Here is a 14,664-nt window from a genome sequence, read left to right on the forward strand (position 1 = left end):
GAAGGGGAAGGAGAACAGGTCAGCTTAGTGGGGGAGCCCCAGTTGCTGCGATCACTCCACTTCAGTGCTGCTGCCGCTGCTTTCCTGACCCATCCCCACCTCTCTCTACTGTCCCTTCCCCATCTCCCCCACAGCCTCTTCCCTTGTCCCCCACACCACGGACACTCACCATTGTACAGGAAAGAGGATGGCAGTCATGAAGGACTCCCAGCACACAAAGAGGATGAGGACGACTGGCACTAGGACATAGGAGGCAGTTTCCCGGAGCAGCCAACAGCTACCCTCTCCTGGGCCAAATGAGCCAGAAATGTGCCAGGGAAAGGAGGCTCATCATGGAAAGGAGAGGGGTCCCCCCTGGAAAGCCAAGCGGAGCAAGGCCAGCTTGGCACTTGCAGAAATGGGGGGCAGTTACATGTGATGCCATGTGCCCCCCAACCCTGCACCGTAAACTACACTCATGAGAACAACATTACATCAATTAAACAGAGGAAGGGAGTACTGCACCCGGCTGAAACAGAAGGTGGAAGGCAGAATGCTTTTACCAACAGAGTCATTTAGCAATGACTCAATCACAGAATTTAAGGCCAGAAGGGACCATTGTGATATAGTCTGATGACCTGCACATTGCAAGCCACAGACCCTTGCCCACCCACTCCTGTAATAGACCCATAACCTCTGGCTGAATGATTGAATCATGATTTATACTAGTTTAAAGCTGCAAATGCCCCATGCCCCATGGTGCAGAGGAAGGCGAAACACCTCCCACCTACGATGTCATCTGGAATCGGACCCAGGGGAAAATTCCTTCCTAACAACAGAGGCCAAGAGTGACTCATGAGTGGCTCTGGAAGGTTTCAAGCAATCTAACTGGGTGTGGGGCTCCACATGCAGTTGTGCTGAGTGATAAAAGTGCCCAGAAGGGTTTGCTGTTTGTCATCAGCAAAGCATTCTGAGACAGGCCAGGCTGGAGGGTTAAGGAAGCACAGGGGTCCTAGGCTGTGGGATCCTGATGATCCTATCATAGGTGCTTGTAAGGGGAGTTAGTGTAGTGTTTTGGTTTTGTATTTTGGCAGAAAGGTTACGACAGTTACAGAGGCAGCAGTGACCCAAGGAATGGGAGAGAAAGATGTCTGGATGTGGCAGGACATATATTATCCCGGAGCAAGTACCTGAAAAGAGCTTACTTTGTATGAATCAGAATCATAGACTCAAGAGATCATGAACTACCATCTGATAGAAGAGAAGATCCAAGGTTTGGAGATGCAGATGGACACCATGAGTATTGAAGGGAAGTGGAGCAAGTGGTGAGTCAATAGAAATAGCCAGGGTTTTGTACCCACAGGAGAATATAGGATGAATTGCAGAAGTTTGCAAGCAAGAGTAAAAGACACAAGGACTTGCAGCCAGAAGAAAAGAGGAGGATTTAAAAGAGCTTTAAAATTAAGAATTCAAGGGAGACCATTGAAGATGCTCATGTAAACTCCACACCTGCTTCTAATATTGACTCAGAGGGAATAAAATGAGAAGAGAAACAGCAGTTCTTTCCTGACCCCAAATATGGAAATCAGTTAGACCCAGAGCATGTGGACAAGACCCACTAGGCAGATACCTGGGAAAGGATTCTCTGTGGTAACTCAGAGCCCTCCCCATCTAGTGTCCTGTTTTTAGCAGCTGGGTATTTTTGCTACTGGCAGTTGTCATTAGGCCACATTTATTAAGAAAGCCTGCAAGGAATGGAAAATGGGATGAATCAGCAAGATAAGATGCCTCATGGAGGTCAAAAAGTTTAGGGGGAAGTAAGACTTGCCAAAAGCCAATCAGAGTTGGACATTACAAAGGAGATTAAAACCAAGAGTAAAAGGTTCTATAGCCATGTCAACAAACAAGGAAAGAAGTGGGACTGCTAAACACTGATCAAGGAGTGGAGATTAAGGATTATCTAGGCATGGCCCAACACCTATACAAATTCTTTGCCTCAGTTTTTAATAAGGATAACGAGGGTAGGGAAGGCTAGGAGAGAGGTCCTGGAGGCCAAATTTAGGCTGCTAGGTAACAGATTGGAGTCCAGAACCTTCATGGTAGCAGCCTCTGAAGCAGCCAGCTTCCAGTTCCACATGCAGGGCTAGACAGGCAGAACTGCAGGGTCTCAACGTGTGGATGAGAAGATGTAGGAGGGGTTTAGATTTACTAGGAACTGGGGAAACTTTTGGAAAAGAGGGAGCTTATGCAGAAAGGATGAACTCCACCTAAACCAAAGTGGAACTTTTCTGGCACTTAAAATTAAAACGGTTGTAGAGCAGTTTTTAAACTAAGTGCTGGGGGAGCACGTGTTTTGGACAGAGACATCCCTTAGGGGAGGCTCTATTAATGGAGATTCTCTAAGTCATAGTAAGGATGAGAGGATAGAAGATAAAATAGGGGTAGGATCTGATGAGAAAGTCAAATGAAAAAAATGTCCCATTCAATTACATCATGCAATGGCAATCAGCTATAAAGTGACAAGTTTTTAAAGTGATTATATACAAATGCTAGAAGTCTAAATAATAAGATGGGTGAATGAGAGTGCCTCGTATTAAAAGAGGATATTGATATAAGCAGCATGACAGAAACTTGGTGGAATGAGGATAAATCAATGGGACATGGTAATACCAGGGTACAAAATATATTGCAACGACAGACCAGGTCATGCTGGTGAAGGAGTGGCACTATATGTGAAAGAAAGCATAGAATCAAGTACCTTAAATGAACCAAACTGTACCATAGAATATGATAGTAATTCCGTGCTCTAATAAGAAGAATATAGCAGTAGGGATATATTAGGCACCACCTCACCAGGATGGTGATAGTGACTGAAACGGTCAGGGAGATTAGAGAGGCTATTTAAAAAAAAACCAAACAAACAAACAAAAACAAAACACTCAACAATGAGGGATTTTAACTATCCCCATATTGACCAAGTACATGTCAAGAAACTTTGTCTCTGCATCCTGCTCTGAAGTGGCACCTTAAATGGCTGCTTCTTGGAGCAGCTAGTCCTGGAACCCACAGGAGGAGAGGCAATTCTTGATTTAGCCCTAAGTGGAACACAGGATCTGGTCCAAGAAGTGACTATACAGTCAGGGGCGGCTCTACAAATTTGGCCGCCCCAAGCAATCATGCCCGGGAGGCGCCCCCGAGCCGCGGGAGCAGCGGACCTGCCGCGGGCATGACTGCGGAGGGTCCGCTGGTCGCGCGGCTCAGCTGGACCTCCCGCAGCTGCGGACGTTCGCTGGTCCGGCGGCTCCGGTTGAGCTGCCGCAGTCATGCCTGCGGGAGGTCCAGCCGAGCCGCGGGACCAGTGAACCGTCCGCAGTCTTGCCTGCGGCAGGTCCGGTCGTCCCGAGGCTCCGGTGGACCTCCCGCAGGCATGACTGCGGCAGGTCCACCGGCCCAGCCTGCCGCCCCCCTGGGAAAGGGCCGCCCCAGGCGGGTGCTTGCCCCGCTGGGCTCTAGAGCCGCCCCTGTATACAGTAGCTGGACCGATTGGTAATAGTGACCATAATATAATTAAATTTAACATCAATGTGGCGGGTAAACCACCACAACAGCCCAATACTGAAGCATTTAATTTCAGAAAGGGAAACGACACAAAAATGAGGACGTTAATTTCTGTTTATGTTACAGTGCCAAAAGAGAAATCCCTGCAAGCTGCATGGAAACTTTAAAGACGCCATAATAGAGGCTCAACTTAAATGTATAACCCTGTAGTGGGGTGGTCACCCCACTCCTGCCTAGAGGGGTTAAAACAGCCCTGGAGAAGGCTGCAGCTGGGAAAAGAAAGGCTGATTGGGGAAGCAGCCACACGTGAGGCCACACCCCAATCAGACAGCAGCTGGCCCTATAAGAGGGCTGAGGGCCAGAGACTGGGGACACACATACTCTCTAGCTTTCTAGAGAGAGAAGGACCTGGCTGCCTGGGAAGCTGAGGAACTCCAGCCTATCAAAGCCCCAGGCCGAGTAAAAGGCCCACAAAGGGGGTACTAGGGCTGCAGAGGGGCAGCCCAGGAATAGGCAGAGGCAGCTCATCTAACCCCCCTTACCGATGATGAGTGGTTTATAGACTGCCGTCTGCCCCAGTGAGCGGGGCTAAGTGGAGACTGGGAGTAGCCACTGAGGCAAGGTGGGGATAGGGGATGGGGGTTGCCCTGGGAGGAGAGACCCAGACAGACAGGGTCGGCTCTAGGTTTTTTGCTGCCCCAAGCAAAAAAAATAAAACAAAAAATCTGCCAGCCCAAGCACGTGCTTGGTTTGCTGGTGCCTAGAGCCCTGCAGACAGAGGGGGTACTGCAGTGGGCAGAACCCCTGGACAAAGGGCACTGGGGTCTGGGAGGGACACAGGGCCAGCGGCAGGCGAGACATCAGCTGGCAGAGAGTGCTCCAGAGCTGGAAAAGAGCTAATTCCTTGGACAACCAGCAGGAGGCGTCACACCAGTGAGTTGTCGCCCCGCCACAACCCCAAATTAAAAAAACAACCAAAAAAGTGCCACCGTGGTGAAACAAAGTGAAAGAAGCAGTGAGAAGGAAAAAGGCATCCTTTAAAAAATGGAAGTTAAATCCTATTGAGGAAAATAGAAAGGAGCATAAACTCTGGCAAATGAAGTGTAAAAATAGAATTAGGAATGCCAAAACAACCCACACCCCAAACTGAAGGGCAGCTAGCCAAAGACTCAAACAGTTATAGCACATTTTTTTTAAAGTACATCAGAAGCAGGAATCCTGCTAAACAACCAGTGGAGCCACTGAACGATCAAGATGATAAAAGAGCACTCAAGGACAATAAGGCCATTGCAGGAAACTAAATAAATTCTTTGCATCAGTCTTCACAGCTGAGGATGTGAGGGAGATTCCCAAACCTGAGCCATTCTTTTTAGGTGACAGATCTGAGGAACTGTCCCAGATTGAAGCGTTATTAGAGGTGGTTATGGAACAAACTGATAAACTAAACAGTAATGAGTCACCAGGACCAGATGGTATTCACCTGAGAATTCCGAAGGAACTCAAATGTGAAACTGCAGAACTACTAACTGTAGTCTGTAGCCTATCATTTAAATCAGCTTCTCTACCAAATGACTGGAGATAGCTAAAATGACACCAATTTTTAAAAGGGACTCCAGAGATGATCCCGGCAATTACAGGCCGGTAAGTCTGACTTCAGTACTGGGCAAACTGGTTGAAACTATAGTAAAGAACAGAATTGTCAGAGATAGATGAACAGAATTTGTTGGGGAAGAGTCAACATGATTTTTGTAAAGGGAAGTCATGCTTCACCAATCTACTAGAATTCTTTGAGGGGGTCAACAAGCATGTGGACAAGGGGGAAATCCAGTGGATATAGTGTACTTAGCTTTTCAAAAAGACTTTAACAAGGCCCCTCACCAAAGGCTCTTAAGCAAAGTAAGCAGTCATGGGATACAGGGGAGGTCCTTTCATGGATTAGTAAGTGGTTAAAAGATAGGAAACAAAGGATAGGAATAAATGGTCAGTTTTCAGAATGGAGAGTGTTAAATAGTGGTGTCCTCCAGGGACATGTTCTGGGTCCAGTCCCACTGAACATATTCATAAATGATCTGGAAAAAGGGGTAAACAGTGAGGTGGCAAAATTTGCAGAGGATACAAAACTACTCAAGATAGTTAAGTCCCAGGCAGACTGTGAAGAGCTACAAAAGGATCTCTCAAAACTGGGTGACTGGGCAACAAATGGCATATGAAATTCAATGTTGATAAATGCAAAATAGTGCACATTGGAAAACATAATCCCAGCTATACGTATAAAATGATGGGGTGTAAATTAGCTGTTACCACTCAAGAAAGAGATCTTGTAGTCATTGTGGATAGTTCTCTGAAAACATTCAATGTGCAGCGGCAGTCAAAAAAGCCAACAGAATGTTGGGCATCATTAAGAAAGGGATAGATAAGACAGAAAATATCATATTTCCGCTGTATAAATCTATGGTACAACCACATCTGGAATACTGTGTGCAGATGTGGTCCCCCCATCTCAAAAAAGATGTATTAGAATTGGAAAAGGTTCAGAAAAGGGCAACAAAAATGATTAGGGGTATGGAATAGCTTTCATGAGGAGAGATTAATAAGACTGGGACTTTTCATCTTGGAAAAGAGACAACAAAGGGGGGTTGTGATTGAGGTCTATAAAATCATGACTGGTGTGGAGAAAGTAAATAAGGAAGTGTTATTTACTCCTTCTCATAATACAAGAACTAGGGGGTCACCAAATGAAATAATAGGCAGCAGATTTAAAACAAACAAAAGGAAGTATTGTTTCACACAATGCATAGTCAACCCATGGAACTCTTTGCCAGAAGCTGTTGTGAAGGCCAAGACTATAACAGGGTTCAAAACAGAACTAAATAAATTTATGGAGGATACGTCCATCAATGGTAATTAGCCAGGACTGGCAGGGATGGTGTCCCTAGCCTCTGTTTGTAAGAAGCTGGGAATGGGCAACAGGAGATGGATCACTTGATGATTTCCTGTTCTGTTCATTGCCCCTGGGGCACTTGGCATTGTCCACTGTTGGAAGACATGATACTGGGCTAGATGGACCTTTACTCTGACTCAGTATGGCCGCTCTTATGAGTTTAGGGGTTGTGGAAGGATGGCTAAGGGGAACAAGTAGGGCTGGCTTTATCATGAGGCAAATGGAGGAGGCCACCTCAGAAGCCAGACTGTGGGGGGCTGGGGGTGGGGTAGGGTGCCACTAGGACCCATAGTGTAGAAATTTGTGTCTGCTGCTGGTGCATATGTATTCTCTCTGCTCTAGATGCACAGAGTTGGTGGAGTGCTGTGCTGGAGGAAGGAGGGCACAAGAGCAGGGCCGCCCAGAGGTGGGGGGGGCAAGTGGGGCAATTTGTCCCAGGCCCCCACGACAGTTTTTCGGGGCCCCTGGAGCGGGGTCCTTCACTCGCTCCGGGGGCCCAGGAAAACTCTCGTGGGGCCCAGGCCCCCGGAGCTTCTTCTGCTCCGGGTCTTTGGCAGCAGGGGGTCCTTCCGCTCCAGGACGGAAGAACTCCCCGCCGCTGAATTACCGCCGAAGACCCAGCTCTTCGGCGGTGGGTCCTGCTTCGGCGGTAATTCGGCGGCAGGGGGTCCCCACCGCGGGTCTTTGGGGCACTTCAGTAGCAGGTCCCGGAGTGGAAGGGCCCCCCCGCCGCCGAAGACCCCAGGCCCCCTGAATCCTCTGGGCGGCCCTGCATAGGAGAAAAGGTGAGAGGGAATAACAGAAAGCAGCAGGAGCTGCAGGGAGAGAGAGGAGGAGGAGCCTCTTATGTACCTCTCTAGCACCCCCAGGAGTCTGGATTGATTAACACCAGCTTCTCCGGGAGCTTCCTGTTTCCTGCCGCTCCCCTGAACCCACTTGAGGAGAACAGGCAGTCAACTGAAGTAGTAGGAGCCAGTTAGGCCCTTAAGATGCTGTTATCTTCCCTCACTCAGGCCCTGCTACCAGCCTGTGTATTTGTCCCCTTCAATTGAGTGTTGAGGGCCACTATAGCTGGCACAGAACAGCAGTCATGAGTGAAAGAAGAAAACGCCCCTCTGGGGCAGCATTCAGAAAAAGAAAGAAAGCAAAGGAAGCTTTTCTATCTAAGCAGGAAGGAGCTCTCCTGAGATACATAGACACAAATGTTCACAGTGAGCCTTCCGGCCCCAGTGAGAATGTGAGTGGTGAGGAGATGCCTGATCTTCCAGTTAGTCAGAGTGCACATGACCTGGCAGCTACTGCAGCATCCATATCTCCATCTCAAATGGATATAACCATGCACATTCCTAAAGAAAAGTGTAGACCGGAGAAGAGTGTGGTGGAGGCTCAAGAAACAGCGCTGCTGAGTTTAGTTCCTTAAGTCTAGATGATCCAGGACTGTGGACCCACTTAAGCAGTAGCCTGAGGGACTTCCTTGTACTGCATGGGCCACAGCAAGTGAAAAACTTCATGTTCCCCAAAGACAATGAAAACAGGAGTTTCCATCCAACACGTTACTGGCATGAAATCCCCAGTGGTGACAAAGTGGAGAGGCCATGGCTTATGTACTCAAAAATCCAGAATGTTGCAAACTCTTCCAGTCTAATGTTCCAGCCACACTGGGTTCTACAGGAACAAAGGACTGGAAAAATCTGATATGCCATGTGAAGGCAGCAAATCACCAGAGAGCATTCCATAGGTGGAAAGAGCTTAAGATGAGACTAAGGTTAAAGGTCACCATAGATGATCATCAAGATAGTTTGCATCAGAGTCTCTTTACTGGCAAAATGTTCTGAAAAGGCTCGTTGCCATTGTGAGAATGCTTGCTACCCAAAACCTAGCACTGCACGGCACTTAAGATCAGCTGTATGTGCCAAACAATGGAAACTTCCTTAAAAATTGTGGAGCTGATGGCTGAGTTTGATGCTGTACTCCAGGAGCATCTAAGAGTTACCACCCAAGAAATGTACACACACCACTACCTTGGAAAAACAATTCAAAATGAGATATCACAGTTACTGGCAACAAAAGTCAAACACAAGATTGTGGCAGTTCTGAAGAGTGCACAGAAGTTGGCAGAGGAACTTCACACTGAAGCTATTTTCCCATCCATTCAAGAATACAAGAGTCACTGAAGACGATAATATTTTGATTATGAGGCACGGGACAATCCCATAAGAGACTCCAAACACCCATTCAAAGTTGAATTCTTTAACCAGATGCTAGATTGTGCAATACAGTCAGTTGAAGAACATTTCATGCAGCTCAAGGAACACAGCAGTATATTTGGGATGCTGTAGGATATTCCAAAACTCCTCACTATACCTGAAGAAGACCTACACCAGCAATGCAGGGCACTAGAGACGGTGTTGACACATGACGACATGCGCGATATTGATGCGAGTGATTTAGGTGATGAACTGAAAGGCCTTTCAAGATACATTTCAGCAGGATCAACTCCAAAGGCTGTTCTGGAATATATGTGCACAAATAAGATGACCACCCTCTTTCCAAATGCTTTTGTTGCTCTGCGCATACTTCTAACACTTCCTGTAACAGCTGCCAGTGGAGAACACAGCTTCTCCAAGCTGAAGTTAATAAAAACACATCTACGCTCCACTATGACACAGGAAAGGCTGGTCGGCCTTGCAACCATCTCAATAGAGCATGAGCTGGCCCAGACTGTGGACCTTCAGGAAGCAGTTCAAATCTTTGCAACCAAGAAGGCACAGAAAGCACCACTTTGATTATTCAAACAGATAAAAATGTCAGTGTTTACTATTCAGATAAGAAAAGTTACATTTGCTGTTCAAAGAACAGGAGTACTTGTGGCACCTTAGAGACTAACAAATTTATTTGAGCATAAGCTTTCGTGGGCTACAGCCCACTTCATTGGATGCATAGACTGGAACATACAGCAAGAAGATATTTATACATACAGACAACATGAAAAGGTGGAAGTAGCCATACCAACTGTAAGAGGCCAATCAATTGAGATGAGCTATCATCAGCAAGAGAAAAAAAACTTTTGAAGTGATAATCGAGATGACCCATAGAAGTCATGAGAATACTTAACATGGGGAAATAGATTCAATTAGTGTAATGGCCCAACCATTCCCCGTCTCTGTTCAAACCTAAGTTAATTGTATCTAATTTGCATATTAATTCAAGTTCAGAATTTTCTCTTTGGAGTCTGTTTTTGAAGCTTTTTGTTGTAAAATTGCCACCTTCAAGTCTGTTACTGAGTGGTTAGAGTGGTTGAAGTGTTCTCCCATTGGTTTTTGAAGTTATGATTCCTGATGTCAGATTTGTGTCCATTTATTCTTTTGTGTAGAGACTGTCCGGTTTAGCCAATGTATATGGCAGAGGGGCATTGCTGGCACATGTTGGTAGATGTACAGGTGAACGAGCCCCTGATGGCGTGGCTGATGTGATTAGGTCCTACGATGGTGTCACTTGAATAGATACGTGAACAGAGTTGGCATCAGGCTTCGTTGCAAGGATAGGTTCCTGGGTTAGTGTTTATATTGTATGGTGTGAGGTTGCTGGTGAGTATTTGCTTCAGGTTAGGGGGCTGTCTGTAAGCGAGGACTGGTCTGTCTCCCAAGATCTGTGAGAGTGAGGGATCATCTTTCAGGATAGTTTGTAGATCTTTGATGCGCTGGAGAGATTTTAGTTGGGGGCTGAAGGTGACGGCTAGTGGTGTTCTGTTACTTTCTTTGTTGGGCCTGCCAGTAGTAGGTGACTTCTGGGTACTCTTCTGGCTCTGTCTATCTGTTTTTTTCACTTCAGCAGGTGGGTATTGTAGATTTAAGAATGCTTGATAGAGATCTTGTACCAGTGGGAGAACACTTCAACCTCTCTAACCACTCAGTGATAGACTTGAAGGTGGCAATTTTACAACAAAAAACTTCAAAAACAGACTCCAGAGAGAGACTGCTGAACTTGAATTAATATGCAAATTAGATACAATTAACTTAGGTTCGAACAGAGACTGGAAATGGTTGGGTCATTACTCTAATTGAATCTATTTCCCCATGTTAAGTATCTTCACGCCTTCTATGGGTCATTTCGATTATCACTTCAAAAGTTTTTTTTCTCTTGCTGATGATAGCTCATCTCAATTGATTGGCCTCTTACAGTTGGTATGGCTACTTCTACCTTTTCATGTTCTCTGTATGTATGAATATCTTCTTGCTGTATGTTCCAGTCTATGCATCCAATGAAGTGGGCTGTAGCCCACGAAAGCTTATGCTCAAATAAATTTGTTAGTCTAAGGTGCCACAAATACTCCTGTTCTTTTTGTGGATACAGACTAACATGGCTGCTACTCTGAAACCTGTCATTTGCTGTTCAGGCATTTGAAAGTTACATGTTACTTAAAATTTTTGAACAAGGCATTTTAAGTTGTTAGTTCTCCTTTATTGGGGTAGGTAACAGAGCAGTACCATGAGAGGAGTAGAACAGGAAGAAGGCAGAATTGAGACCTTTCAAAGTTTTGGCCTGAGCGAGGGGGCATGGAGGCATCATATGAGCTCCCCGCCTCAGGTGCCAAAATATTGTGGGCTGGCCCTGGGAACAAGGATATGGAAGTAGAAATTGCAGCACAGGCGTGGTGGATATCAAACTCAAACAGTTCAATGCGACTAAATTGAGGGGTCCAAGAATAATAAAGGAACAGCACATGCAATTTCCAACCCATTAGAAATCTTTGCTATTGTATTTGTAAACCTCAGGGATTGTACCCTTTGAGAATTGCCTATATTTAAGAAGGGAAAAAATTGAGCTGGGAAACTACAGGCCTGTTAGTTTGACCTCAGTTGTAGGGAAGGTCTTGGAACAAATTTTGAAAGAGAAAGTACTTAAGAGATGCAAATGGCTATTGGGATAAATTACATGGTTTCACAGAAATTGGATCATGCCAGACCCACTTGATCTAATAAAGGCTCAGCTGCTTACACAGCACACTGCCCCCTATCAGCCCCTGCCAACAAAAAACACACCCCACTACCACACAAAAAGACTCACCTTCAGCCCCTGAGGTACGGGGCTTGTCTACTCCCCTCTCATCCAGCAAAGCTTCAACTCGAGCTCCCTTGTTTCCAGCTCCCAGGCTGCTAAATAACTGCTTGGCTTCCTTTCCATCATCATCGTGTTCCTATTACGCCTCTGGCGTTTAGGGCAGTGATGAAGCTCCTCCACTCCTGTCTGTTTCTGGCAAGCCTTTCAATGATTACCCAGCTGTGCCCCAGGTTTTTCAGCTCGGCTTCCACAGCCCTTTGCCATGTTGTTTTCGGGTGGCCTTGTTTTTGCTTGCAGTCAGGTGTCCATCTTATTGCTACTCTGGTGAGGAAATCAGTTTCCATCCGAAGCACATGGCCAATCCATCTCCAACATCTCCTGGCAATGATGCTGCTTAGATCCTCTTGGCTGCACTGTGTCAATAGATCTTGGTTTGAGATTGTTCTTGGCCAAAAGATACAGAGGATTTTTCTGAGGCAGGTTGTATGGAATGAAGACAGTTTGTACATTTCATACTTTCTCATTCTGCACTATAAAGTAGGGTTGAAAGTATTGGCTGCTTTTATAGGGTGTGATAGACCCAGGCCAGCTGGGAACATCAGAGTAGTCGAAGGGAGATATACTGGCCACTGGATAAGCAGTTTTCTGTTTCCTGAGTGACCAGAGCAGGGTCTGCTCCAGGCTAATGAGAACACCTGACTCCAATTAACCTGCTAAGAGTCAAGTGAGGCTGTTAAGCACCTGACTGTAAGGCCCCTCTGATGCTATAAAAGGGCTCACTCCAGTCAGGCCGAAGCAGGGGCGGCTCTAGGCCCAGCACACCAAGCAGGCAGGCTGCCTCCGGCGGCTTGACTGCGGGAGGTCCACCGAAGCCGCAGGACCAGCGGACCCTCCGCAGGCAAGCTGCCGAAGGCAGCCTCCCTGCCGTGCTTGGGGCGGCAAAATCCCTAGAGCCGCCCCTGGGCTGAAGGGAGCCAGAGAAGAGGAAGTGTGTGCGAGGAACTGGGAGCAAGAGGTGTGCAAGAAGCTGAGAGCAAGTAGGCATAGTGCTGGAGGACTGAGAAGTACAAGCGTTATCAGATATCAGGAGAGAGGTCCAGTGGTGAGGACAAAGAAGGTGTTGGGAGGAGGCCATGGGGAAGTAGCCCAGGGAGTTGTAGCTGTCGTGTAGCTGTACCAGGAGGCACTCTAGATAGCTGCAGTCCACAGGGCCCTGGGCTGGAACCAGGAGTAGAGGGCGGGCCCGGGTTCCCCCCAAACCTCCCAACTCCTGATCCAACACAGGATTAATTGACCTGGACTGTGGCTTCTACCAGACGGGAAGGTCTCTGGGCTGTTTCCCGACCCACAGGGTGAATCTGTGAAGCGAGCAAATCCACCAATAAGCACAGGACCCACCAAGGTAGAGGAAGAACTTTGTCACAGGGATCCTAATCAAGGCAGCCCTGCCCCCTAATCAAGGCAGCCCTGCCCACACAGCACACTGCCCCTTACCAGCCCCTACCAACAAAAACACATCACACCACCACCAGAGAAACATAAGACCTCACCTTCAGCGCCTGAGGTATAGGAGATTGCCTAGTCCCAGAAAGCTTGCACTCCAGCTCCCAGTGTGTTAGGTGACTGCTTGGCTGCTTTTGTAGGGTTCCTAATCTAGGCAGCTCTGGCCCCTAATTAGGGCTCAGCTGCCTGCACAGCACACTGCTCCCTACCAGCCCCTGCAAACAGAAACAAATTACACCACCAGACAGAAAGACAAGAACTCACCTTGTTACTCCTAGGATACAGAGGCTTGCCTGCTCCCTTCTCTTCCTGCAGAACTCCAACTCCTCTGTTTTGGGTTGTTTCCTCTGCCAGTGGTTGACTGCTTGGCTGCCTTTATAGGGCTCTTGATCAAGGCAGCTCTGCCCCCTAATCACGGCTCTGCTGCTTTCACAACACAGTCCCCCCTTCCAGCCCCTGCAAACAGAAAGAATCACATAACATAATGCAACACAACACACAGAAAAACACAACTCACTTAACTGCCCTAAGGAACAGTAGTTTGCCTCGTCCCTTCTGTTCCAACCAAGCTCACACTCAAAATCCCCTGTTTTCAGTTGTGTTTCTGTCTCCTGGGCTACTGCTCTTGACCTCAGTCCTACCATTTCTAATCTTTCAAAAATGCTGTAGGATCATTAATGACCGCAGACCACACCATTTTACATGTCATCTTAGACACAAACAACTTCAGCAGCACCGGGCACTGACACAGCATGCTGGAGCATTCATTCAATATTAAATCCCAGGATAAAATGAACTATGAGCTCCACTTCACATAATATTCTGTGATTGTGAATGGTTTCATCTGATGGTCTGATTTGCACTCAGCACATATTTACAATTAGTGAAGGAACAAGGGAACAGATATTTCTTTCACCGTAACTAGGCTTGTACACCTATTGTGTACGTGTCAAAAGGGATTACTTACTGAATTGTCAAGAGATATATACAGTTAAAAGATTATTTTTATTTTGAGCCAAATCTACTCCCATTTAATGAATGCTCCCAGTCATTTCAGTAGGAACAAAATTTGGACCAGGACTATGGCAATTTTCATCTTTGCTCATTAAACAAGTGCAGCTTTAGAACACCTATCATCTGATAAACCAGATCCACAGCAAACCTGCTATTCCACTCGAGTAAATCGATTGAATAAGTTCTCAATATTTTATTTCGAACAAAACAATTTTGACAATGTTTTGATGAAGCTGCCTTTTTTCCAGGGAAAGATAAAGATCAGTTGAAAATTTCAACATGCTCTCCACTGTGAAAATGAAAGGAAACACTTGGACATTTTACAATTACATTGTGATTTACTATAACCCTCGATAATCCACTACTGCTATGACTGGATCATACTAATTATCCCCAACTAAGTATTTTAAAACTACGTTTAAACTTCAGCTCTCTTTTTTTCCCTCTTTTTTAACATTAACTGATGTAAAGTCCATTGGTCTGGAATTCTCAGAATTATCCCCAGGTTTTTTTGTTTGTTTTTGTTTTTGTTTTGGTAGATAGGTATAGAAATTGCCAGCCTCAAGTTCTTCAGTACAGTCTTGTCAAAATCATGTACATTTTGTATT

This window comes from Mauremys reevesii, linkage group 1 (genome assembly GCF_016161935.1).
Source record: "Mauremys reevesii isolate NIE-2019 linkage group 1, ASM1616193v1, whole genome shotgun sequence".
Classification (NCBI taxonomy): Eukaryota; Metazoa; Chordata; order Testudines; family Geoemydidae; genus Mauremys; species Mauremys reevesii.